The sequence below is a fragment of the Choloepus didactylus genome, chromosome 22 (assembly GCF_015220235.1).
Source record: "Choloepus didactylus isolate mChoDid1 chromosome 22, mChoDid1.pri, whole genome shotgun sequence".
Classification (NCBI taxonomy): Eukaryota; Metazoa; Chordata; class Mammalia; order Pilosa; family Megalonychidae; genus Choloepus; species Choloepus didactylus.
In genome coordinates this window covers 29138223-29165006 of record NC_051328.1, presented here as the reverse complement: position 1 = coordinate 29165006, position 26784 = coordinate 29138223, and the positions used below count along the sequence as shown (strand labels likewise).

Genomic DNA, 26784 nt, shown 5'->3' with positions numbered 1-26784 from the left:
TGAGCAATCATTGGATTTCTCTGATCCTCATTTTCCTCATCTGTAAAATCTGGATTCCTGTGCCAAAGAATTACATGAGGTAACATAGGTAAAGCAGCTGGCACCACGATACCCATTGCTGTATAAGGTCAAGGCCATGCTCCAGAGCCTTTGGGAAAGGACTGAAATTAGCCATAAAAAACAGGCAGAAAGCTCATGTGTTCATTTGCTCAATCAACAAACATTGGGTTGGCTGGTCCTGGCACTGGAAACTAGGGAGAGATGCATAAAGACTGTCTCTCTCATCTTGATGTAGGCATGTGCCCTGAACTGAAGAGTGGGGGCAAAGGAGACAATGACCAGGTCTGTCTTGGCACTTGGGAAACAGCTCCAAGCTTAAAAATGCAGAACAATTTATTTGTCAGAGATTGGAAAGAAGCAGGAAAGGCCAGTGCTAAAGTTGACACCTGTTTGGGGAAGGGTGGATAATTCAGGGGCTGCAGAGCTGGGTCGGTGTAGAGAAAGGGAGAGTGGGAGATGAGATGAGAGAAGTAGGTAGGGACCAGATTTTGAAGAACCTTGAAAGTCAAGCAAAATTTTGGACTTGATCTCAAGGGCAAGGGAATTTTAGGTTGTCTGTTCTGGCAGCTTTGGGGAATAAGTTTGATGTTGGAGGCCTGGAAGCCCCCAGCCTTCCACCCCATCTCAACTTTGATGGTACCTAAAATAAATAACTGCAGAGAGTGGGATTCTCAGGACAAGTTGTGAAGTCCTGTGCGGGAAAGCCTGGTATGCTATTTGGGGCCCTGGGTTCTGGTGCCAGCTCCACCACTGGAGTAGGTGAGTCTCCTTGCCCATCTCAGTTAAGGGTGGAGGGCAATTAGGATTCTTACAGCTCTTTCCTTCTGGCATTCTGAAAAATGCTGCTGGAGGCCCTAGCCCCTTCCCACTAAAGCCATATTGTCCTGTGGGAGTATGACCTGACCCAGCCTTGGGAGGAAGAGGCATCTTCTCTGAAATGAGCCACTTGACTCTGACCCAAAGAGGCTCCATAGAGGTCTGAGAACCCAAGCCTCCAGGCTTGTGACAATCCCAGGGGGAATCGGGGTTCCAGCTGTCCTGTAATTTATGCATGAGGACACTCTCCAGTGATTGGGGGCTGGGATCCAGTGGGAACTGGGCTGCAGCTTGACTGGGAGCCTATCTCCCAAGCTCCCCAGGGGTTCCTGGGAGAGCTCCATCTGTGGGACCTTCGTTCCAACCAGGACGGGCCCATTGACCCGAGAAACAACCAGGCTTTCCCTCTCAGCCCTCTCCAGGTGGGGACTTGGCAACAATTAGGAAGGTTTGGGGCAAGATGATGAGTTCAAGGCCAAGAAGATGTCTAGTTGGGCTTGCAGTGCAGCTATTTGGGAAGGTCAGGCCCTGGCCCAAGAATTTTCCAGCCTGTAATGCCTATCACTGCCTGAGAAAGTCCACACTCCAGCCCAGGGCAAATGGGGCCTTCTTCCAGGAAGTCCCAGCCCCCACTTCTGGCTTTCTCACCATACATCCCCTCCATACGCTCTTCCCTCTGACCACACCAGCCCTTCCTCTGCTCCAAGTCATCTCTTTCCTGCTTCCTTGTCTTCCTATCTTCTCATGTTATTAAAATCTCTTTGCAAGCATTTTGATAGCTTCATTGTTTTTATGGAATGTATTTACTATAAAAAATAGCAATTCAGAGAGGCACAAAGAAAAGAAAATCCCAATCCCTCCACCCAAAGATAACCAAACCCTTCTCATATTTTACTGGGCAATTCTCCAGACAGTGCCTTACTTCCTCACTTCTCAAGCTGTAACCTGCACATCTGTCACCTGAGGACTTCTTTAAAATGCAGATTTGGATTCTGATGGCTTGGGGCGGGGCTCAAGATTCTGTATTTTCAGTAAGCTCTCAGCTGATGCTACTGCTATTGGTCAGGATACCACAGGGGGAGCATGGAGGGTCTGTGCATGTGAACACACAGAGCTCCGGATCCTCTAGCATCCTCTCTAGAATGCTTTCCTTCCTACCTGCTTCCCCCCCACCACTACCACTCAACAATATGTCATGGAGATATTTCCATACCAATACATGCAGATTCCCTCATCATCCTTTATAGTGGCTATATAGTACTCCGTTGCACGGTGGGAAGGTAATCCTTCTAACTAGTCCTTATGAATGGAAATTCAGCATCATACCAAGTTATTGCAGGCATAATAATGCAATGACAAACATCCTTAAAGAAACACTCAAGGCTCTGCCAACCCCTCTAAAGGTGGGGTGGAGATGTCAGATGTGGAGCCGCGCGGGACTAGGCAGTGGCAGGAGCACTGGGCGGCGCCAACTCTTCAGCCTGGCACAATGCTCCAACCCATGCAATGCTCACACATTCCATGCAAGGTTTCTTAGTCTCCCCCATTTTACAGATGAAGAGACCAGGCGCGGGGAATTTCCTGGCTCGCCCACGGTCTCGCAGCCGGGTCGCGGCAGCTTCTCGGGTCACAGCTCTTCCCCGCCAGGCAGAGGAGGAGGGCAGCGCCGGCCCCGCGCTCCGGGCCCCCGCCCCCGTCCCGGGTTTCGACAGGCCCCGGGCCGCCGCCGCCCCGCTCTGCACAAGACACTCCGAGACGCCACCGGCCCGTCGGGCGGCGGCAAAGCGAGTCCCCAGGCGCGGCGCGGGCGGCGGCGCGGGAGCCCCGGAAGGCCCGGCCGGCGCGTGCGGGAGGCCCCGCCGGAGGACACCTCCTTTGCCCAGGCCGTCGGCTCTGCAGCCACCCCGGGTAAGGCCTTTTCGAAAATGCTGGTTCAGGGTCGTCTGGACCAAGGGTATCAAGCGCTCTGAGGTTACTCCCCGGGGGGGGGGGTCTCCTTCGGGGTCACTGCCCCCTCCCCGGCCAGGTCCTGGAGCGAGGCCCCGAGAGGGTGCTGACCAGTCTAACAGCAAGGATTTGCCCCTGGGCGGCCTCTGCCCGCCCTGAGCGTGGATCCCAGCTCGGCCACGTGCCGGCTGTGGCACCTGGGGTAAGTCCCCGAGCTTCCGGGTCTCACTCTCCTCAGCTGTAAATGGGGATCAAAATAGTACCCCCCTCACAGGGTGTTTGTGGGGATTGGGTGGGCTAGAGCATGTGAGCTGGATGTTAGTATCAGGTCTGGGGAAATCCAAGGCTTTCTGCCTCCAAGTAAGCGTTGCTGGTGAGATGGCAACAGATGTTGGAGAGTGTCTGCATCCCTGTGGGGAGCCGGGAGCCGCTGGGGTTCAGGGAGACTTCTTGGAGAAGCGACTGGAGCCCTGCTCAGTGGGTTCCAGCATTTGTGGGATGGTTGAATTCCAGGCAGTGGAAAGCCCCTGGCAGGAAAATCACTTCCTCTAAGGAGAAGCAGGGAGGAGAGCTGGGCTTAGCCTAAAGAACTTATGATCAGCGCTGTCTCAGGGTGGAACAGGCTGCCTTGTGGTGTGGTGAGCTCCCCATTGGTGGGGGCATGTAAGGAGAGGCTGGGCAAGCTGCAGAGAAAGCTCCAGCATGAGGCAGGAGTGGAGACAGGGGGTCTCTGTGCCATTGCTGGATTCAGTCCTGGCAAAGTAATATATAACAGGCCTGTGTGAAGGTGGCACCCAGGTCAGAGGGAGGGAAGGGTCAGGCAGGTGGGAGGGCTTGCAGCCAGCCCTCCCCTAAATAACAGTAACAATAGCTGTTACCAGTTTCTCTGGGCTCAGCCCTGGAGTGAAGGCTCAAAGGCTTGATCTCAAATCTTCTCACTGCAACCCTGTGAGGTGGGTGCTGTTACCATTCCCATTTTACAGGTGGGAACCAGGGCCAGGGGTTAAATCATCTGCCCAAGGTTATGGTCAGTAAGTGGAGGAGCTGGGACTTGAAACTGGGCAGTGTGGGTGTGGCTCCAGCCCTTTATACTGGTTCCTTGCCACCCTGCCCCTGGCAGACAGTTCTGGATCCCTGGGGGTGCTGATACTCTCACAGGGATGGATTTAGCTGCTGCTACACACACACACACACACACACACACACCTGCCAAGCTGACCTCACACCCTCTGTGCCCAGCCTGCTCGGGTCCCCAGGGTCTGAGGACAACACTGTGCCATCAACACTGGCCTTGACTGGGGCCCAGGGTCTGTGTCACTCAAGGCCGCCCTTTCCTCCCAGTAAATGGGACCCTCATTAATAACTCTCTTCCAGGGCTCCAAGTCTTTCCCAGGGATGTTAAATTCATTTTGCCTTTCTTTGCAACCACGTGATTTCCATGTGTCTGTCTTAGATTGTGAGTGCCAAGATCTTGCCCACGTGATTTAATTTGTGTGGTTCCCAGCCTAGCACTCGAAAAGCAATAAACACCCTTCCTAATGGGAGTAATGGCCTCTTCTGCCGTCAGATCTCAGATAACTGCCCTGTTTATGGCTGGGGCAGAGGACATCCTGGCGGGGACAGCAATTTACCCAGAACAGCCCGGTGATCTGGGCACTCTGGTCTCATGACGGGGGGAGGGGACACTTCTGTGCCAGGCGAGGTGTGAGCCCTGGGTAAACACTCTCCCACAGAGTTCACATAGAGCCCTCGGAGAGGAAGCCCTGATGTTATTCCCATTTTACAGTTGAGGAAACTGCAGCTTGGAGAGGTTGTCATGTGCCTTGGAGCCAGGATCCTTTCCCTTTCCTGCTGCTGCCCCTTGAGGCTGTGCTGGCTGCTGGGTCAGACAGCAGCAATACTAGAGCCTTGCTGCTTGGTGGGAGAATGTACATTCACGCTTTCTCTTCCGCTGTCCCCTGGTGCCCTCACACCGCCCTGGGAGTGGGTCTTTGTTGTGCCACTTTATGGATGACAGTGATTAGGGAATCCTCCAGGGACTCTCTGTGAGAAATGTTGCAGCAGGGCAGAAGGGGGGTACTTCTGGCCCCCTTTGCTCTCCAGGATCCCTCCCTGCTCTGCCTCGCTGGGTCGCAGGCTCTGTGGTCCCCTCCATAGTCCTCCCCTTGCTGGTTGGAGGGGCTGTCCCAGGTCCCAGTGGAGCTGGTGATACACAGAGCCCAGCACACTAGCTGGTCCAGCCAAGGCTGGGTTTGGGGCCAGGGACTTTCCAGTGTCTTCCCACAGCCAGGAAACCTTCACTGGGTGACATCACTGGAGAGAGTGCCTCCTGGTCCTGTTTGTCGCTGTTCCCCTCCCCAGCCCACCCCCTGCCACCTCCTGAGGTGCAAGTGAAGGTCACTACTCTCCCTGTCCATGGAAATCACTTTGGCAACTTCGTTTTTGACTGTCACACTGCAGTGAAGGGTTCTAGAACACTTAACCCACCCTCTTAAGACACAACTACTAACTCTAGAGGAGGAAACCAGGGTTCCTTCAGGGGTTAGAGGTGAATTTGGGCTTGAACCCTGGGCTGTCTGCCTGCAAAGCCCCTGACATTTGCCCAGTAATTTTTAAATATTTTTAAGGCTTTCTCTTTAAAAAAAAATAATTAATAGACTTTATTTTTTCATTCAGTTTTAGATTTAGAGAAGAATGGAGCAGATAGTACCTAGAGTTTCACATTACCCCCACCAGTGTTTCTGCTATTAATTACATCTTGCATTAGTGTGATTTGTCACAATTGATGAGCCAGTATTGATACATTATTAACTACAGTCCATAGTTTACATTAGGGATCATGCTTTATGTTGTACAGTTCTATGGGTTTTGACAAATGTCATGTATCCATTGGTACAGTCTTATACAGAACAATTTCACCACCTAAAAGTCCCCTGTGCTTCACCTATTCATTCACCCTCTCCCACCCCCAAACTCCTGATAACTGCCGATCTTTTTACTGTCTATATAATTTTGTCTTTTCCAAAATGTCAGTTGGAATCACACAATATGTAGCTTTTTCACACAGGCTTCACTTACCAGTATGCATTTAAGGTTCCTCCATGTCTGTTTGTGTCTTGATAGCTCATTTCTCCTCTTCCTCCTCCTCCTCCTCCTCCTCCTCCTTCTCCTCCTCCTATTTCTTCTTTTTTAACTTTTCAGGGCAATAACTAATATAGCTTGTTTCTTTTTATCGCTGAGCAATATTCCATTCTATGGATACATCACAGTGTGTGAATTCATTCATCTATTGAGGTATCTTGGTTGCTTCCAGTTTTTGGTGATTGTGAATAAAGTTACCATCCACATTGTGTGCAGGTTTTTGTATGGACATAAGTTTTCAACTCAGTTAGGTAAATGCCTAGGAAGGTGATTACCAGATTGTATGGCAAGACTATGTTTAGCTTTGTAAGAAACTGTCAGAGTGTCATCTAAAGTGGGCAGACCATTCTGCATTCTCACCAGCAATCAAAAGATTTTCTGCCTCTCAGCAGCCTCATCAGCATTTGGTGTTGCCAGTTTTATGGATTTCAGCCATTCTAATAGGTGTGTAGTGTTATCTCATTGTTTTCTTTTGCAATTCCCAAATGATGTGTGATGTTGAACATCTTTCCACGTGTTTATTTTCCATCTGTAGATCTTCTTTGATGAGGTGTTTGTTCAAATCTTTTGCCCATTTTTAAATTGGGTTGTTTTCTTATTGCTGAGTTTTAAGAGTTCTTTATATATTTTTGGATACAAGTCCTTTATCAAATGTGTGTTTTGCAAAGATTTTTTTCCCAGTCTGTTGCTTGTCTCTTCATTCTCCTAAAGCATCTTTCACGGAGCAGAGGTTTTGAATTTTAATAAAGCTCAATTATCAATTTTTTCTTTCTTGGAGCATGCTTTTGGTGTATCTAAAAACTCATCGCCAAAAATGAGGTCACCTAGCTTTTCTCCTACATTATCTGCTAGAAGTTTATTGTTTTGCATTTTACATTTAGATCTAAGATCCATTTTGAGTTAATTTTTGTGAAAGATGTAAGGTCTGTGTCTAGACTCATCTTTTTTTTTTTTTTTTTTGCATATGGGTGTCCAGTAGCTGCAGCGCCAATTGTTGAAAAGACCATCTTTTCTCCATTGAAATGCCTTTGCTCCTCTATCAGAGATCAGTTTACTATATTTGTGTGGGTCTGTTTATTCACTCTCTATTCTGTTCCATCCACCAATTTGTCTTTTCTTTCACCAATACCCCACTGGGAAGTCTGTGGCCTTGCCCCTCCCTGCGTGGGCTCAGTCGGGCTGGGAGCTCAGCTTCCTCCTCCACCCAGCTGGGCAGCTGCGTGGTCAGAGGCATCCTGGGCTCCGCCAGGGCCACGAGAAGGCTTCTCAGAGGCAGGGGAGACAGTCTCTTGTCCCCACCGTCCTCACCCCACAGAGGGTTCTGGGGCTGGGACATGGGCCAGGAGGCTGGCTTCTGATTAGGAGCAGCACACACAGAGGGCCTGGGGAGGAGTATCTGAATCCATTCTGGTGATTGGGAGGTTCCTGGGACCCACGGGGTACCTTCCCTTCCTTCTCCACCATCCCCAAATTCTCCCAGCATTTCTCACCTCTTCCAGCATTTCTCATCTTTCCCAGCTTCCCCTTATTTCTCCCAAATGCTCTTTCACAGGCCCAACCCCAAAACGGCTACCTACAGATTCTCACATCAACCAGTAGCAACTCCTTTCATCAAATAGAATGCACAGTTGATTGTAAGGTACACTGATATTTTAGTACCACTGAGAGAAGGGGGCTGTCAATTAAATTATGGATACCATTGATACTGATTTCAGAGAATGTTAAAATACGTGTGTGTAGGAGGCATGTTTTACAATCAGTGGAATATGGTAACACTAAGAGCCCTGTTGTGCCTTTTGTGTCTTGCCTGGGAGTTACCGGATACTGTCTCGTGCAACGCCTCACTCTGTTAATGGCTAGGAAGCCAGCCCCATATGCCAGCACTATCCTAAACTCTGGGAGATTCAGTCCTCTGCCCTTAGGAAATCATAGGCTAGTTGGTGATCTCAGCTGCAGACCCAGAGAACGTCTACAAACAGTCAAGACCAGGCTAAGTGTTATTATGGATGATAAATATGTTCAGAGAAGGGATGGGTGAGAGTTGGCTAAAGTGGTCAAAGAGGGGATGGAATCTTATGCTAGGAGATGAGGATGGAGAATGGGGACAACAGAAGACACTTGGGATGGAGAAGTGGGGACAAAGTGAACAAGGTATGGAGATGAGGCCCTCGTGGCAGATACTGGGGATGGCCAGGAGAAGGTCTAATTATCTGGAGCAGAGAAGCTGTATTTGGGTATCAGGGGAATCTAGATTGTACAGGTAGGACAAGACTTTGAAAGCCAGGAACTTCTTGATGTGACAGGAAGCAGGGAGCCAGTGCAGGTTCTTGAGCAGGAGAGTGACCTTATGAACAAATCAATTCAGGGAACATTGACGTGCAAGGTGAGATGGAGGCAGAGGCTGAAGGCCAGGGCATCATCCATCCCCCCAAGTCCAGCGATGAAGGAAGTTGGCCTCTAATATAGGGTAAGGAGAGAAAGTCATTTTTCACTGTAAACCAATCTATATCTATTGAAAATTTCTAATCATGTGCTTATATTACCTTTTTGAAACTAAAAACACAATATCGTTTACATTAGCACCCAAAAAATGAAATACTTAGGCATAAATCTAACATAATCTTTACTATATGAGGAACTATATGAGGAAAACTACACAACTGTGATGAAAAAAATCAAAGATGTTAATTCTTTCCAACCATGGATAAAGGGAATGTGAGCCACAAAGTTTTCACAATCACAAAGTCATACCATGTAAGTTACATAGTTATACAATTGTCTTCAAGAATCAAGGCTACTGGGTTGCAGTTAAACAATTTCATGTATTTCCTTCTAGCTATTCCAATACATGAAAGACTAAAAAGGAATATCTATAGTGCATAAGAATACTCTCCAAAGTGACCTCTCAACTCCATTTGAAATCTCTCAGGCACTGAAACTTTATTTTGTTTCATTTCACTTCCCCCTTTTGGTTGAGATTTTCTCAATCCCATGATGCCAGGTCCAGGCTCATTCCTGGGAGTCATGTCCCACGTTACAAGGGAGATTTACACCCTTGGGAGTCATGTCCCACATAGCGGGGAGGGCAGTGAGTTCACGTGCTGAGTGGGCTTAGAGAGAGAGGCCTCATCTGAGCAACAAAAGAGGTTCTCTGGGGCAGACTCTTAGGCACCATTATAAGTAGATTTAGCCTCTCCTTTCCAGTAACAAGCTTCGTAAGGGCAAGCCCCAAGATCGAGGGCTCGGCATACCAAATTGGTAGTCCCCAATGCTTGCAAGAACATCAGTAACAACCTAGATGGGGAAGCTTAATATTTCTGCATTTTTCCCCAGTTCTTCCAGGGGCAGGGGGGCTGCAAATATATTTTTATTCTCCATCCAGATTACACTGGGATGTATTGGGGCTTCACACTAACCTGTACAAACCTACCAGATCACACTTCCTATTCAAAGTTCCATGTAATTTTGGTGGTTGAATAAACTGACCATACAAATTAAATTATTTAGTATGCTACAGAAAATATAGATCCTGCACCAAATAAACAAAGAGATAAGGTTTTGAGCCTACACAAAATAGGGAAGTAGACTTGAGATTACCTCCTAAAGTTGTGATCCTAGAGGGTTTAAACAGTGAAAGGAAGACAAGAGAAAAATCACCTACTGGCAAAAGGGGAGGACAAGGAAGCTTAGCTAACCTGGCCTGGGTCTAGGTTGGGGAAGAGCTCCTATGAGACCTTTGCAACCACAGGTTTGCCCTCTTTCGGATTTGGAGATCAAATTTACACTACTTATGTGATATCCTGGAATCTCCAAGCCAAGACATGAACATAGAAAGCTATTCCTGGGCTATTAACATTCCTAGGACACCTGGTAGAAGCAAAGCTAAAGCTCTTTGGAGGGATCTCAAGATGTCCTCAGATGAAGCCCTGTCAAACAGCTAACAATCCAAATCATACAATGCGTGAGAAACAGGCACCATGAGGGAGAGTCAGCACAAATAACAAAACACAAAACAAAGACATTTACTGTAGCATTGTTCATAATGAAACAAACAACTAGAAACAAGGTAAAAGCCTTTCAGTCAGGGAATATTACGGAGCCCTAAAAATATTTGGAGGAATTTCGCTGAGGAATTTTATTTTTTTTATTTTTATTTTGTTACATTTTATTTTGAAGTAAATTCAAAGTTATAGGAACAGTTGCAAAAACAATACAAAGCCCATACACAGAACTCCAGCATTCCCTGACCCCCCCTGATACCCCAATCCACTAACTTCAACATGTTGTCACACTGCTATTTCTTTCCCTCCCTCCCTCCCTATCATGCATCATCTATTGCTCTGTCTTCTGAACATATGAGAGCTAGCTGCACACATCCTTGAACAAACACTATAATTCACATATACAATTCCCATGAACAAGAACATTCTTTTGTGCAATCCCATTAAGCACAGCTAAGAAGTACAAGAGAGTCAACAATGATACAAAGCTTACATTCTGTATTTCCTTTTCCTTATGTCTCAACTGTGTCCCTTTGAGCTTCCTGTCCTCCATCCTCAGATCCCATCCAGGGTCATCCTTGGCATTCAATTGTCATCTGTTAGACTGTCTTTTTTTTTTTTTCTCAATTGTGGAAACATATATACAGCCTAAATCTTCCCATTCCACCCCCTCCCTAGCATTCCATTAGTGGGCTTAATCACATTTAGAATGTTGTAATGCTATCACCTTCCCACCATCCATTACTAGAAATTTCCCTTCACCTCAAACAGCAACCCTACACTCATTTCTTAACTCCCCATTGCCTCTTCCCCCATTTCTCTTAACCCATACTCTACTTTTCATCTCTATGGTCATATTCTCTGATAATTTCTTTGTGTTTACTGTGGGGCTTAAAATTAAACTCTTAAATCCATAACAATCTTGTTTTTCTTTGATACCAACTTAATTTCAATAGGACACATAAACTATGTACCTATACTCCTCCATTCCCCCACCTTTATATAGTTCTTGTCAAAACTTACATATTTTACATTGAGTTCAAAACCACTGATTTGTCATTAGGATTTGTGTATTTTATATCACGTAGGAAGTAAATAGTGGAGTTACAATTCAAAAATTATTGACTTCCGTTTGTATTCCATTCTGGTCAGAGATTGTGCTTTGAATATGTTCAATTGTTTTTCCTTTTTTTTTTTCTTAATTTATTGAGACTTGTTTTATGTCCCAGCATATGGTCCATTCTGGAGAAAGATCTGTGATCACTAGAGAAAATGAGTGACCTGGTGATTTGGGATGTAAGGTTCTATATACATCTGTTAAAATTCTCTGTATCTCTTTCTCCTTTCTTTGTTTCTCTGTTGATAGGGCTCCCTTCAGTATCTGAAGTAGGGCAGATCTTTCATTGGCAAATTCTCTCAGCATTTGTTTGTCTGTGAAAAATTTGAGCTCTCCCTCAAATTTGAAGGAGAGTTTTGTTGGATAAAGTATTCTTGGTCGGAAATTTTTCTCTCTTAGAATTTTAAATTTGTCATGCCACTGCCTTCTCACCTCCAGGGTGGCTGCTGAGTAGTCACAACTTAGTCTTATGTTGTTTCCTTTGTATGTGGTGAATTGCTTTTCTCTTGCTGCTTTCAGAACTTGCTCATTCTCTTCAGTATTTGAGAGTCTGATCAGAGTATGTCTTGGAGTGGGTTTATTTGGATTTATTCTATTTGGAGTTTGCTGGGCATTTATGCTTTGTGTATTCATATTGTGTAGAAGGTTTGGGAAGTTTTCCCCAACAATTTCTTTGAAAACCCTTTCTAGACCTTTACCCTTCTCTTCCCCTTCTGGGACACCAATGAGTCTTAAATTTGGATGTTTTATTTTATCTGTCGTATCCCTGAGATTCTTTTTGATTTTTTTTATTTTTTTCTCATTCTTTCTTTTGTTCTTTCATTTTCTGTTCTGTGGACCTCTAGGACACTGAGTTGTTGTTCAACTTCCTCTAATCTTGTATTATGAGTATCCAGAGTCTTTTTAATTTGGCCAACAATTTCTTTTATTTCCATAAGATCTTCTGTTTTTTTATTTAATCTTGCAATTTCTTCTTTATGCCCTTCTAGGATCTTCTTTATGTCCCTTTTTACCCTGCTCCATGGTCTTCTTCATGTCTTTTATATCCTGTGCCATGTTTTCTTTCCTCGATTGTAATTGTTTGATTAATTGTGCCAAGTACTATGTCTCTTCTGATATTTTGATTTGGGTGTTTGGGATCGGGTTCTCCATATTGTCTGGTTTTATCATATGCATTAAGATTTTCTGTTGATTTTGGCCTCTTGGCATTTGCTTTGCTTGATAGGGTTCTTTCAAGTTGTAAAAAAAAAATACCAATCTACTTTTTCAGAAATATGAGTTGGTAATGTACACTTTCTCCAACTAACCAGCAGATGGCGTCTGTGAGTCACCTATACCCCTCAAGTCAGTTCTCCCCAACTCTGTCTCTGTGGTGTGTGGGGAAATGATTTTTGTGGGGTTCAGTTGGTGAACTCAGTTTGGGTTTGTTGTTGGAGCTGTCCACCCTGAATGTGGTGTGTGTGTCTGGGTGGTCAGTGAGGCAGGGCTGCTTTAATATTCAAACCTCCCAGGTGTTCCTGGAGATTCAAGGCTGTTGCAAGAGTCTAAGCCTTCATTTCAGTTATGCCCAGATTTTCTCTGTCACTGACCCACAAACCACCAGCATTGACGTAGCATCCCTGGGTTTTCCGAGCGAGCCCCCCTTCTGAGCTGTGATCTTCCAGGACCTCTGCTGAGGGAAGGCTGTGCTATGTCACTAGTGCGCGTCGTCCCTCAAGGGAAGCCCCGGGCCGCCGGGCCGTGCAGGGGTGGTCTCTGCCTGATGCAAAGATTAGCCTATAATTCTTAACTGGTGTAAAGTTCTGAATGAAAGGCAGGTAGTAGAGCTGGGCCCCACCCCTTTCCTCTTAGAGAAGATAGATGCCTTAGGGAGAGATCATTAGCATTTCAATGGTCTCTCTCTGCCTGTGCCACACCCCTGTCTGGGTTACAGAACTGGGAACTGAAAATGGCTGAGGCTTTCTCCACTGAGTCAAAAAAGGAACAGAGCTAGTCCGAGGCGACCCTCCAGCTCTCCAAGGTCAGTTGTCACCCAAAGCCTCTGTCTACTTGTTGGGGATTTGTACCTTGTAGTGAGCAGTTCACACTCGCTAATTAAAACCCCAGTTGGAGCTCAGCTGAGCTATATTCGCTTGCTGGGAGAAAGCTTCTCTCTGGCACCACAAGGCTTTGTAGCTCGGGCTGTGGGGGAAAGGTCTCCCATTTTGGATCCACAGTTTTACTTACAGGTTTTATGCTGTGATCTTGGGCAATCCTCCCAATTCAGGTTAGTATATGATGAGTGGACGGTCACGTTTGTCCCCCTGCAGTTATTTGGGATTATTTACTAGTTGTTTCTGTTTTTTTTCAGCTGTTCCAGGGGGACTACTTAGCTTCCACGCCTCTCTATGCCGCCATCTTGGATCCTCTGGAATTTTATTTTTGAGTGAGAAAAGTTAGGAAGTAGAGATGAGTGCTAATATGACCTCATTTTTGTAAAGGAAACCATAACCCCCAACACTATAATTGTATGCATTTGTGTGTTTGTGTATGGATGAATGAACATGAAGAAAAGTAGCAAAGGCTGCACATCAGAGATACTTGTGTAGGGTTGCAGGTGAATAAGGAGAGAAGGGGATGAAGGGAGAGGATAAACCAGAGACAGAGAGAGAGAGAGAAGGGGGAGAGAGAGGACTACTTTGAAAATATCTACAACACTCAGCATTCCTGCTAGCTATGATCCAATTTATGGAAAATCATATGCATATGTGCATGTTTGTGTCTACAAGATAAAAAAATATTAGAATACTGACTTGCAGGAATGCACATGCCTGACTGTGAAGTGGGAAAAAAAGCAAGTTACAGATTATGAAGATGGAGCTGGTGATTCTATTTTATTAAAAGCAAACGAGCAGACTTCCTCGACAGTAAATGAGTCTATATGCTTGCAAGATGTTTGTAAGAGCAAAGAGAAAGGCGTGGAAAGACAGGCTGTTATCACTGGTAATATCAGAAAGGAGTGGGGAGTGGGGAGGGAATGTTAGCTTAATTTTTGCCCATTTTTGTAATGAGTTGTGTCACTTGTGAAACACAACAAACTTCCATTTCTTAGAACATGAAGAAAAAGGAATACAATCTTTTTAAAGCAAGCAAACACATAATCCAATGAAAAAACTCTCATACATGGCTTCTAAGAGCATGAATCATTCCAATCTTCCTGGAGGGCCTTTTGGTAGTAGCTTTACATAGTTTAGATGCACAGAGTGTATCTGTTCTTTGACTCAGCAATTCCGCTTGTACATGTAAAAATCCAGGTAGACACAGAGCTGCCTGTACAAAGACAGTCTTTGCAGCATTGTCTGTAGAAAAGGATTGGAAATGGCCTAAATGTCCATCAACAGGAGATAGATGAAATAAATCACAACCCATTTGTATTGGAATACTTAGCAACTGGTGAAAAAAAATGAGGCAGTATCACAGTCTGCAAGATGGATTGAGTGATAAAAGCAAGATGCAGAACAGCTTGTATGTTGTACAACCATTTGGATTAAAAAATAAAAAAGAGAGACAGGGGCTTGCTTTTGCCTGGGCATGCTGGCAGATACTACGAGGCTGGTGGAGAACGTGCATTTGGGGTAGACCTCTGGAAGAAAGCACAGTAAGGCCAGAAGTAGGACCATGGTGGGGAATTTTGGGGAATTGGATTTCAGCTTGAGTTCCTCTGCCTGTTTGTAGGTTTGAAGTCTAGTGCTCTACAGGTCTGCTCACTGCAGGAAAGGCTGGGGGCACTATCCCCCACCCCTGGGGAAGAGTTGAGCTCCTTTGAGTTTTTTTTTTCCCCCTTTTTTTAAAAATCATGAACTTTAACATATATACATAACAGTGACAACCTTCAATGTATGATTCCACAAGTAGTTAGAGAGCAAATCTCAAAGAATGTCATGGGTCACAGTTCCACAACCTTAGCCATTTCCATTACTGTAAAATACAGCATACATCCAGAAAGGTGTCATCTCCCAATGTACAGCTCAACAAGCAGGCATAAAGATAATTTCAAAAATTGTTATGGGTTACAGTCCCACACTCTCAGCCCTCTCCTTGTTGTGCAATACAAGGTATACACAGAAAGGTGAAGACCTTCAAGCACAATACAATGAGCAGCGATAGAGCAAATCCCAAGGGATGCCGTAGGTCCCAGTTCCAACATGTCATTTACCTCCTTCCACCTACTCCAACACCCCAGCATCCAAAAACATATATGTAATTATATAAAGTTTCAGCACTCACAGACCTGTGTTCAATCTCACCTTGTCTGTTGCTACTCCCTCCTCCCACTCAATCTCTTTCTCCTTCTTCAGGGGTGTCTAGGCAATGAGCACCCTAACTTGTTCATATTGAAAGGGGCTGTCGACATTATGGGGAAGGGGACTGCATCTGATAGTTGATCTTAAAGAGGCTGTTGCCTCTGGGTTTTAGGACTTGTCTGGTACAGGAACACTCTAGTGGATTTAAGTTTCTGAAAGATAAAACTTAGTGAGTGCGTCTTTTATAGAATCTCAGGTATGGAACTAGGTATTTAGGAATTACTTTTGGTAAGGGCATGGCATATTGTGGCCTTTTGGGATGTCTAGCTGGAGCCTGCATAAGAGAAACCTCTCCTTTGAGTTTTGATGACACTTTCCTCTCAAGTCCCTGCAAGTGGTCAGTGAAAGGGGGTGAGAAGGAGGGTCAAACATTTAGTTTGTCTCTCATCCTGTGTTAGAACGGCAGCGAAATCCTCTTTAGATTCCTTTGCTCTTCCCCATCTCCATCGTCCTCTGCGCGGCCTCGGCAGAGGTACCTCGTTCCCCCTCCACTGCCTGCTCTCCTCACCTGCTCTAATCTGGTCTCCCCACCAGTGCTGGCTCCTCCAAGGGGGGCTCACAGCTTGTCATCTGGTGTGGCAAACTCTGAGTGCACAGAAGAGGCTCAGGTCAAACACACAAATGCAATAACCTCACATCACATTCTCATTCAAGGTGAGCATGGGTGGGGGCCAGGGCAGGTCTGAGTCCGACTGGGAGTGATGTGGAAGGAGGAGGGGATGGTGCCTGGTGAGGAGGGTGGTGACACCCTCGTTAGCTGCAGTACTGAAGCATGTAGCAGGAAAGAGACCCCAGCCCCCACCGCGTTCCCTATGCCAATTAAACACAATGATTGAATTCTCCTCATGCCAGACACTGAGCAAGATGCCCAGAATCCAGTGGGGCTCATGATCCATCAGGGGACAGAGACGTGAAACTGCCAATGAACGGATGATTGTCCAGTTAGAGCTGATCCTTGCTGCAAAGCGCAGGTCCTCCGTTGCTCTTGGAAGGTAGAACAAGCAGACCGGACAGTGAGCCAGAACCAGGGAGCCTGCAAGCCAGGGCCCCAGAAGGGCGGGGGCATCGCAGCCAGTTTCCTTGGAAGAGTGAGGCTAGAACCCAAAGTCAGCAAGTGTGAGGCCAAACCCAGGGGCAGAGCTTTGCAGGAAAACAGCCCGTGTGTGCCCAAGACCCTTCCACAGTGGGGAGCTCAGCGAACACCACCATCCCCCCACCCCCCACTCCCCCACACCAGCTTGAGGAGGAGTTTCTCAAGCTCCATTTTCCAGATGGGTCAAGTGAGGAACAGAGAAAGGAGATGATTTGCTCCGTGGGCCCCAAGTCATTGAGGGAAGCTGGAAACCAAAACCAGGTTTCCCAGCTCCCTGAGTGTGTCTGCCCGCATCCCCACAGCCACCCCCCACATGCCAAACAACTTGAAACAAAGCTGCTCTGTCCACCAAAAATTCCATTTCCCCCATTGTTCTCCACTGGGGACATTCCTGAATTAATAAAAAAGGTCCTGGCTCAGGCCAAGTCGCAGGCAGCTGGTTACATGTGCTGGGTTTAGATTGGAATCAAAAAGGGGGGGAAACAGAAGCGAATCAGGCAAAGTCCTAGCCTTCAAGGAGCTCCTATCTGGAGCCGAGACAGGCAGGAGATGCCCAGGGCAGTGCAACCAGTTTAATGGAGATGAGCAGCCAGGGGCCTGGGGCACAGAGGAGGGGGCATCTGGAGCAAACGAGGCTCCCGCCCTCTTGAGGCTCTAGGGCCATGTGTGAGAGAGACTCTGTGGTGTTGGGGGGTTGCAGGGAAGGCCTCTCGGAGCAGGAATTAGGCTGGCAGGTGACAGAGGAGGGACGTCTGGTGAGAACGGCAAAGAAGGTCTCGAGGCGAGCCAGTCATCATAGGTTGGGGGGTGCTGAAGGGTGGGGGCCTGGGCCCAGTGATCCTGATTGGGACCCAAGAGGGCCTGTCCTGTGATACAGGAAGGCCATTCTGTCCCATGGGGATGGAGTGGGGACAGACTGTTCTTAGCCTCTCTTTGAGGAGGAGGCTGAGAAAAGTGGAAATCCCTCGAGTGCAAGTGTCCATGGATATGCAATTTTTCAAAAATAGCTTATTGAGGTATAATGGACAGGCAATAAACTGCACAAAAAGTGTAGCATCTGCTAAATTTTGAATATGTATGCATAATCAAGAAAAGAAATGTATCAGTCACCACCAAAAGTCTCCTCCTGTCCATTTGTAATACTTCTCTCCCCAACCCATCCCCAAACAATCACTGAACTTCTTTCTGGAGCCACAGATAATTTTGGAGTTTCTAGAATTTTACATGAATGGAATTATACCATATGTACTTTCTTTTGGGGTGGGGTAGTTTCTTTCACTCAGCATAATTATTTTGAGATTCCTCCATACTGCATGTATTAATATTTTTATTGCTGAGTAGCATTGTTTTGTATGGATGCACCACAATCTGTTTATACATCCACCTGTTGGCAGATATTTGGGTTGTTTCCAGATGGTATATAGAAATTCAATTGATTTTTGTATGTTGATCTTGTATCCTGCAATCTTGCTAAATTGCTTACTAGCCTTTCAGGTTTTCTACATAGATGATCATGTAGTCTAACAGTTTTACTTATTCCTTTCCAATTGGCATGCCTTTTATTTATTTATTTATTGTTGGTCCATCATTCATTCATTCATTCTTGTCTGATTTCACTGGCTAGAACCTCCAGTATATTATTAAATAGAAGTAATGTAAGTGGACATCCTTGTCTTATTCCTGATTTCAAGATGGGGAAGACGTTCAGTCCTTCACTATTTACCTGTAGGTTTTTAAAATATGGCTTTTTAAAAATTTTATTTTCTATTGTGATAAAATATATATAACTTACAAATCATTAACCATTCTAAGTGGACAATTCTTTGAAATTAAGTACATTGACAATACTGTGTTGCTTTCACCACTATCTATTTCTAGACTATTTTCATCATTCTGAACCAAAACTCATACACATGTAGCAGTAACTTCCATTGTCCCCTCCCACCCGTCCTGGTAACCACTATTCTGGTTTCTGTCTCATAAATTTGCTTATTCTAAGTATTTCAAATAAGAGAAATTATACGATATTTGTCCTTTTGTGTCTGGCTTATTTCACTCCACATGATGTCTTCGAGGTTCATCCATATTGTAGCATGTACCAGCACTTCACTTCTTTTTCGGTTGAGTAATATTCCATTGTATGGATACACCACATTTTGTTTACCCGTTCATGTCTTGATGCACACTTGGGTTGCTTCCACCTTTTGTCTATTGTTAATGCTGAGATGAATATTGGAGTACAGATATCTTTTTGAGTGCCTGCTTTCAATGCTTTGAGGTGTATACCTAGGAATGGCATTGCCAGGTCGTATGGTAATTCTATGTTTAATTTTCTGAGGAACTGCGAAACTCGCCCATGGTGGCTGCACCATTTTCCATTGCCACCAACAATGTATGAGGGTTCTTATTTCTCCACATCCTCACTAACAGTTGTTATTTTCATTTTTTAAAAAATAATAGCCATCATAGGTGGTGTGAAGTAGTATCCATTATAGTTTTAATTTGCATTTCTCTAATGGTTAATGATGTTGAGCATCTTTTCGTATACTTATTCACCATTTGGATATCTTCTTTAGAGAAATGTCTATTCAAATCCTTGGCCCATTTTTATATTGGGTTGTTTGACTTTTTGTTGTTGGGTTGTAGGATTTCCTTATATATTCTGTATATTAAACCTTTATCAAATATATGGTTTCCAGATATTTTCTCCCATTCTGCAAGTTGTCTTTTCACTTTCTCAGTAATGTTCTTTGAAGTGTGAAAGTTTTTAATTTTGATGATGTACATTTAATCTATTTTTTCTTTTGTTGCTTGGGCTTTTGGTGTAAAATCTAAAAATCCATTGCCTACTATAAGGTCTTGAAGAAATTTCCTTATGTTTTCTTGTAAAAAATTATTTTATAAAAACAAAATAATTATATTTATTGATATTGAATATAAGTATTGGCTCTTATATTTAGGTCTTTGACCCATTTTGAATTATTTTTTGTATATGGTGGGAGCTAGGAGTCCACATTAAGTCTTTTGCATGTGGATTTCCAGTTGTCCCAGCACCATTTGTTGACGAGGCTGTTCTTTCCCCATTAAATGGACTTGGCACCCTTGTTGAGAATCAACATGCTGTAGGTGTGTGGATTTAACTCCGGACTTCCAATTTTATTCCATTGGTCTATATGTCTATCCTTATGCCAGTACCACACTGTTTTAATTACCGTAACTTTGTGGAGAGTTTTGAAATCAGGAAGTGTGAGTACTCCAACTTTGTTCTTCTTTTTCAAGATTGTTTTGGCTATTTGGGGCACCTTGCAGTTCCATATTGTGCCGGTTTGAATGCATTGTGTCCCCCAAATGCCATTATCTTTGATGCAGTCTTGTGTGGACAGACATTATCAGTGTTGATTAGATTGTAATTCTTTGAGTGTTTCTTTGGAATGAGACCCATCCAGCTGTGGGTGATGACTGATTGGGTAATTTCCATGGAGGTGTTGCTCCGCCCATTCGGGGTGGGTCTAAGTTGAGTCACTGGAGGCATATAAATGAGCTGACTGACAGAGGGAACGCAGTGCAGCTGTGAGTGACATTTTGAAGAGGAGCTACAGCCAAGAGGGACACTTTGAAGAAAGCACAGGAGCTGCAGATGAGAGAAAATTTGAAGACGGCCATTGAAAGCACTCTTGCTCTGGAGAAGCTGAGAGAGGACAAATACCCCAAGTGCAACTGAGAGTGACATTTTTGAGGAACTGCAGCCTAGAGAGGAACGTCCTGGGAGAAAGCCATTTTGAAAACAGAACTTGGAGCAGATGCCAGCCACGTGCCTTCCCAGGTAACAGAGGTTTTCCGGATACCATTGGCCATCCTCCAGTGAAGGTACCCGATTGTTGATGTGTTACCTTGGACACTTTATGGCCTTAAGACTGTAACTGTGTAACCAAATAAACCCCTTTTATAAAAGCCAATCCATCTCTGGTGTTTTGCATTCTGGAAGCATTAGCAAACTAGGACACATATGAATTTGAGAATCAGCTTTTCCGTTTCTGCAAGAAAAGCTGCTGGAATTTTGATGGGGATTGCATTGGATTTGTAGATTGCTTTAGGCAATTTTGACATTTTAACAATGTTCGGTCTTCAGATCCATACATGGGATGTCTTTCCATTTTAGGTCTTCTTTAATTTCTTTCAGCAGCGTTTTGTGGTTTTCAGTGTACATGTCTTTCACCTCCCTAGTTAAATTTATTCCTAGGTATTTGATTCTTTTAGATGTTATTATCAATGGAATTGTTTTCTTTATTTCCTTTTCAGATTGTTTATTACTGGTGTATAGGAACCCAACTGACTTCTGCATGTTTATCTTGTATCCTGCAACTTTGCTGCGTTAGTTTATTAGTTCTAGTAGCTCTCTCATTATTTGGGATTTCTTCAAATAGGGATAATTTGAGTTCTTCATAGATGTCTTTTATCAGGTGGAAGAAGCTGCTTTCTGTTTCTAATTTATCAGGAACGGATGTTGTAATTCGTCAAAGACTTTCTGATCATGTGGTTTTTCTTTTTTTAGTTTGTTAACATAGTGAATTACATTGATTGATTTTCCAGTCTTAAACGAAACCTTCATTCCTGGGATTGCATGCAATTAGGAGGTCAGGATATAGGGATCCAGGCGCCTCCAGCGCGTGCTCAGTGAGAATCGGCTCTGGGCCCGGTCGCCGGGGGAGAGGGAAGGAAAAGGCAAAGAGCCAGGATCGGGAGCGCGCTGGTCGCGGTAAGCTACAGCCTCCGCCCGCCCGGCTGCCCCAGGAGAGCTGCCGCCCTAGGTGAGCTGCCCTAGGTAAGCTGCCGCCCCAGGGGAGCCGCGGATCCACCCGGGCGCAGGCGGCTGTCCCCTGCCCCCCCCCCCACCCCCTCCACCCAGAGTGTGCGGGGTGGGGCGGCCTCGGCTCTAGCGCTCTCTGGGGCCCCTCGCCCGCAGTGGTCCGACGCGCAGCCCTTGCGCCTCTGGAGCCTCAGGGTCCGGGTCTGGGACGCCGAGCGCTCGGCTGGCGCCTAGAGCGTCTGCAGGCGGCGTGCGGGAGCCGGGGCGCGGGGTCGACTCCGGGACGGGGACTCGGGGGCTTGGCTGGGGTCCTGCACCGGAGAGGCGGGCGCCGGCCTCCAGGCGCTTCCCTGCGGGAGGGCAGGTCTGCGCGCAGGGGTGAGGGGTCGCCGCAGCGCAACGCGCAAGAGTCCGCGAGGCCAGGGCGCGGCGGAAGCACTGGGTTCCAGTTGCAGTTCCCTGCTCTGTAAGATGAAGGTAACAATACCTTCCTCTCGGGGCTGCTGGCGGTAAAGCGGTTAAATAAACGAAACGAAAACGTCAAATGACGGCGGTTCGAATCCGGCTGCCACCGCTCACTAGCTGTGCTTCCCTGGCCCAGAGATTTAAGTGACTTAACCTTTCTCATTTTGCAAAACTGGAGATAGTGATACCACGAACTGTGGGGTTTTGGCGATCACTCGGTGTCACTGTGCACGTTAAATGAGCAAGCGTGTGTCAGGCGCCTTGCACAGTCCCCCGCACGCGGGAAATTCTGGGTGAAGTTCGCAGGGTCTCCCAGGCGCCCAGCGACGCGCTGCTGCCTGGGGGTCTGTCCTGGGCCTCGGGGAGCCGCAGAGGCCACCGCAACAGCAGGCGAGGGAGTGGCCGTTCGGGGCGCGCAGGAAGTTACCCACCCCGTTTAAGTTTGCAGAGGTGTGCGCTTGAGTGACGCTGTCCCCAAGGCTGGCGCTCCCGGCCACTCCCAGGGGCCGATCCCTGAGCCCCTTGCAGGCACCTGTGAGCAGAGGGAGGCTCAGAGCTAGAGCGAGAATTAGACCTTTTGAGAGGTCTGCACCCTTCCAAAAGGTGAACCACCTCCCCAGGGTGTTCAACTCCGGGTTGAAGGGTAGGAGCTGAGAGAGGGAGCTGGGAGGAGAGAAGGCGATCAAGTCTCTGCGGAAACTTGATGGATTCTCTTATCTTTTCCCCCACCCTGTCCTTGTGCCCTGTTTTCCTCTAGCGTCTGGGTGTGCCCAGTGTTTAGCTGACCTGGTCCCTAGTTCTCCTTCTTGGTTGGCATCTCAACACCTTGTGCGAATGTCCAGTTTGCTCACGTGGGAATTACTCACCAGCTGGTGCAGCCCCCTGTGTGCCCAGGGTGCGCCAGGCACTGGGGACTGAGGTGAGACAGAAGCAGGCTATCCCTGTGGGGAGGCAGACAACACACCAGTGAGCACATGTGGATAATGTCAGATGGTGGGTGCCATGCAGGAATCCCACAGGGCGCCTGGCAGGGTGTGGCTGCGGGGGCTGCTCCGGGAGGGTGGGCAGAGAAGGCCTCTCTGTGGAGGTGACCTTTGAGTTGACAAGAAGGAGCCACCCAGGCAAGAATCTGGAGGGAGGGAGCAGGCAAAAAGTCCCTGAGAGGCAGTCAATAATCTGATGTGTTCAAAGAGAAAGAAAGAGGACTCGGGGTGGCAGGGCGGTCAGCGCAGAGAACGGTGGGTGGAGCTGGGTGGGGAGTTAGGAGGGGTCACTTCACTGCTGGCCTGGAGGCCCTGGGGAGCAAGGGTTTATTCTAAGTGCAGAGTCCAAGACTTCTAGAAATGAAAAATTTTTGCATTCTTCTCTCACCTCTCTCCTTGGTGACTTTTGGGGCCTCTTGCTTAGGAACATATTAAAGAGGCATTCAGACCTGGAAGGAAGGGTTGGAGCCCCCTTTAACCCCTGGTGTACCTGCTTCCTAGCTGCTGCAGGGTGGGGAGGGCTGCGCCGAATAGCAGACCCTGTATCCTTCTCCAGCGACCTGCCTTGGACGCCAGGAGCTGCCTTTCCGGAGATTCCTGGGAGGTTCCAGCACTCCCCCCACCCCAGGGGTGGCCACCAACTGGATCAGGAGTGCACAGGCCAGGCCTTCTTGCCTCAAGGGGTTATTTCAGATCACTTCAGAGCCTCCTGAGATGTCCCTTTCCCTATCCCACTTCCCTGATTTCCTCAATAAATCTTATGAAACTGATCCTGTCTCAGGTGCTGCTTCTAAGGAAGCTGACTTTAGACAGGCGGTTAGGGGTTGTGTGATCTAGAAATTGGGGTTCTGGAGTCACAGGATCAGCTGATCCCTGAGGGTTCTTCCTTCCATCTTTGAAAGTCTAAGACTGTGCAGACTACTCAGGTCACACAGCAAACGAATGGCAGAGCCAGACACACAAACCTTAACTCACAGCCTGATGGCACCGGGAATGGGGTGGGTGGGAGGGGGGCGCTGGTTAATAGGGTGCAGAGGTTACTAGCAACTATGCTCCCAGATCAAGTTTTGACTCAGGTAAGGCTAGCTCTGCCTCTGTTACTCCAGAGGCCTTAGTTTTCTGAATTCCTTCCTTTTCTCTATGTTAGAATAATTCATACTAAAGTGTGAAAGACTGGCTGCTCCTAACCCTCCCAGAGACAATGCATCCTTATAAGAAGATGCTTGTTAACCCAAATAAAGCTGTAATTTGATGAACTTTTTGTCAGGATGATCAAGTGAGTTGAAAAAATGCATATAATGCAAGTCCAGAGATTTGGGAGAAGATTCCTCAGCTGTCCCAAGGATCAACTTCCCCACCCCTATTTCTGCTACCTGTCTCCCTGCTCTCCTCATAAACAGACCACACTTGTTTGAAAGTGCTGAGTGTCTTACTCAAGTTCCCATGGCAGGGCCTGAAAAAGCTATGAGTCACTGGAAGGGAAGATGACTCAGCTAAGGAAATAATTTTGCTTAGAGTACATTTCAAAAAAGAACAGACAGTGCTTTGAGCCAAGATCTCTAATTGGTTATTTCTTAGGAGAGCAGAGGACTGTGTATGATTTGGTGAATTTCCCTGCCATTTTCCACAGCATTGATATCATTTACTGGTTCAGACAGATTCATAGCATGATCTGGTGGGGGTGTGATAGGGGTAGGGGAAGGGTAGGCAATGTTGAGAAATTGTAGCCACACTGGACAGGGCCTTTCCAGGTCCCTGTCCCTACTGTCCAAGTGGCCTTGGACAAGTCATTTACTTTTCCTAAGGCACAGTTTTCTCATCTCTAAAATTAATGGGATTGGATATTATAGAATCTTGCTGCTCAAAGTGTGGTCCACAAACCAGCAGCCCCTGCAACACCTGGGAGCTCTTTAGAAATGCACAATCCCAGGCCACAACACAGACCTTCTGAATCAGAATCTCTCTATATACATATTTTCTTTATTAGAGAGGTTGCAGATTTACAGAACAATCGTGCATAAAATACAGGATTCCCATATACCATCCCATCATCAACACCTTGCATTGGTGTGAAACATTCAGTACAATTGATGATAGCACATTTTTATAATTGTACTATTATTAATCGTAGTCCGTGGTTTAATTTAGGGTTTGTGTAGTGTAGTTCTATGGATTTTTTTTCTTGATTTTTATTCTTTAACCATATATGTGATCTAACATTTCCTCTTTTAATCACATTCAGATATATATTTCAGGGCTATTAGCTATGTTCACAATGTTGTGCTGCCATCACCACCATCCATTACCAAACCACTTCCATCATTCCAAATAGGAACCCTCTACATTTTAAGGCTTAACTTCCCATTCTCTAGCTCCACTGCATCCGCTGGTAACCTATATTCTAGATTCTGACTCTATGAGTTTGCTTTATCTAATTATTTCAAATCAGTGAGATATTTGTCCTTTTGCATCTGGCTTATTTCATTCAATATGATGGCTTCAAGGTTCATCCATGTCATCACATGTATCAGGACTTCATTCCTTTTTATGGCTAAATAATATTCCATTTTATGTATATGCCAGATTTTGTTTATCCATTCTTTGGTTGATGGACACTTGGGTTGTCCATCTTTTGACATTTGTGAATAATACTGCTATGAACATCAGTGTGCAAATATGTGTTCGAGTCCCTGCTTTCAATTCCTTTGGGTGTCTACCTAGTAGTGGGCTTGCAGGGTCATATGGTAGTTCTATACTTAGCTTTAGAATCTATAGTTTAACAAGATTCCCAGGTGATTTGATGCTCCTCACAGTCAGCCAGTGTCATCTGAGAGAAGCTTGTTAGAGTTGGGCTCAGAACTACTGCATCACAGCCCTGAGGGGGGGCCCGGAACCCGTATTTTAACACCTGACATTCAAGAGGCGCCGAAGCTCTGTTCTAAAAGCGACCGTCGCTGGGCCTGGCTGTTGAGCAGCTGTTGTGTGCAGAGCTCGTTTTGCTCAGAGCTTGTTTTGCGCTACTCGCGGCCTCCTGCAGCCCTCACACACCGGCGCTGCACCGCAGTTCTGCAATGTTGTTTTTGTCCTTATCTCTGCTCTGCCAAAGAGAAGACTGAAGTTCAAGGGAGGCTAAGCCAATTGCCCAGGCTCTTTCTATATCACAATGTCATGTGGTAGCAATATTGACATTAAGATGTTCCTGGCAAACGTCAGTGAGCCATTGCAGAGTCATAAAACTCCTAATAAACATTTAACATTACCTGATCACAAACGACAGTGGCTCTGTGGGAACAGGAGCTGGATTAGATCTTGTGGACTTTGATCAAGGCTTGGGAGCTCAAGAACTACAGCCCCTCTCTTTTACTACTCAATGTTTGATTAGATGACGCATCCATGTGGCTTAAACATCAAGTAAACAAGGACGATAGTGAAAAGTGTTCTTTCCTTCCCTGTCCTGTAACTGCCCGGCTCTGCCTCACCCCCACCCCAAGTAACTGTTGTGTGTGTGTGTGTGTGTGTGTGTATATGTATATATGTATGTGTATATACAATTTTCTTTTTAACATAGAAGGAATACATTATATAATGCTTTGCACAGTGTTCTGTGCCTTGCTTGTGTCACTGAATGTATCAGTGTTGTGTGTAGTGAGCATCCAGGTGATTTTTAATCTTCTGTTACAGTCAGTTCTGCAGTGACTAACCTCATACATGTGGCATTTTGGAGGTGCATGGCCTATATGCAGGATGAATGATCAGAAATGGGGTTATTAGGTATCTGCATTTGTCATTTTGAGAGCTGTTGCCAACTTGCTTTTCCTAAAGTTAGTAACAATTTGCACCTCTAACAGCTTTGGATGAGAAGTTACTGTTTCCCCACATCTTCACCAACACATTAAGCTGTCAGATCATTGGATTTTTACCAGTCTGATAGGTGAAAAACAGTGACTCAATGTAGTCTTAATTTAAGTTTGTTATGAAAAGTTTGTAAAATAAGGCCACCTCTGTTTCTTT

General features: G+C 46.0%; 1 protein-coding gene across 8 annotated transcripts in view; it reads left to right on the top strand.

Moving 5' to 3' along the window:
- The window catches only part of IL34 (interleukin 34), a 70276-nt gene that overhangs the window by 1774 nt on the left and 41718 nt on the right, over positions 1-26784 (top strand). For 4 of the 8 annotated variants that reach the window (XM_037815825.1, XM_037815822.1, XM_037815818.1 and 1 more), the window contains exon 2: positions 2431-2784. The exons of 1 other annotated variant lie outside the window; for it this stretch is intronic. The gene's annotated coding sequence lies outside the window, so the exon portion shown is untranslated. Of the gene's footprint in view, positions 1-2430; positions 2785-21229; positions 21341-26784 lie in introns of those variants that run through there. 3 more of the 8 variants (XM_037815819.1, XM_037815821.1, XM_037815824.1) reach the window with 3 other exon arrangements.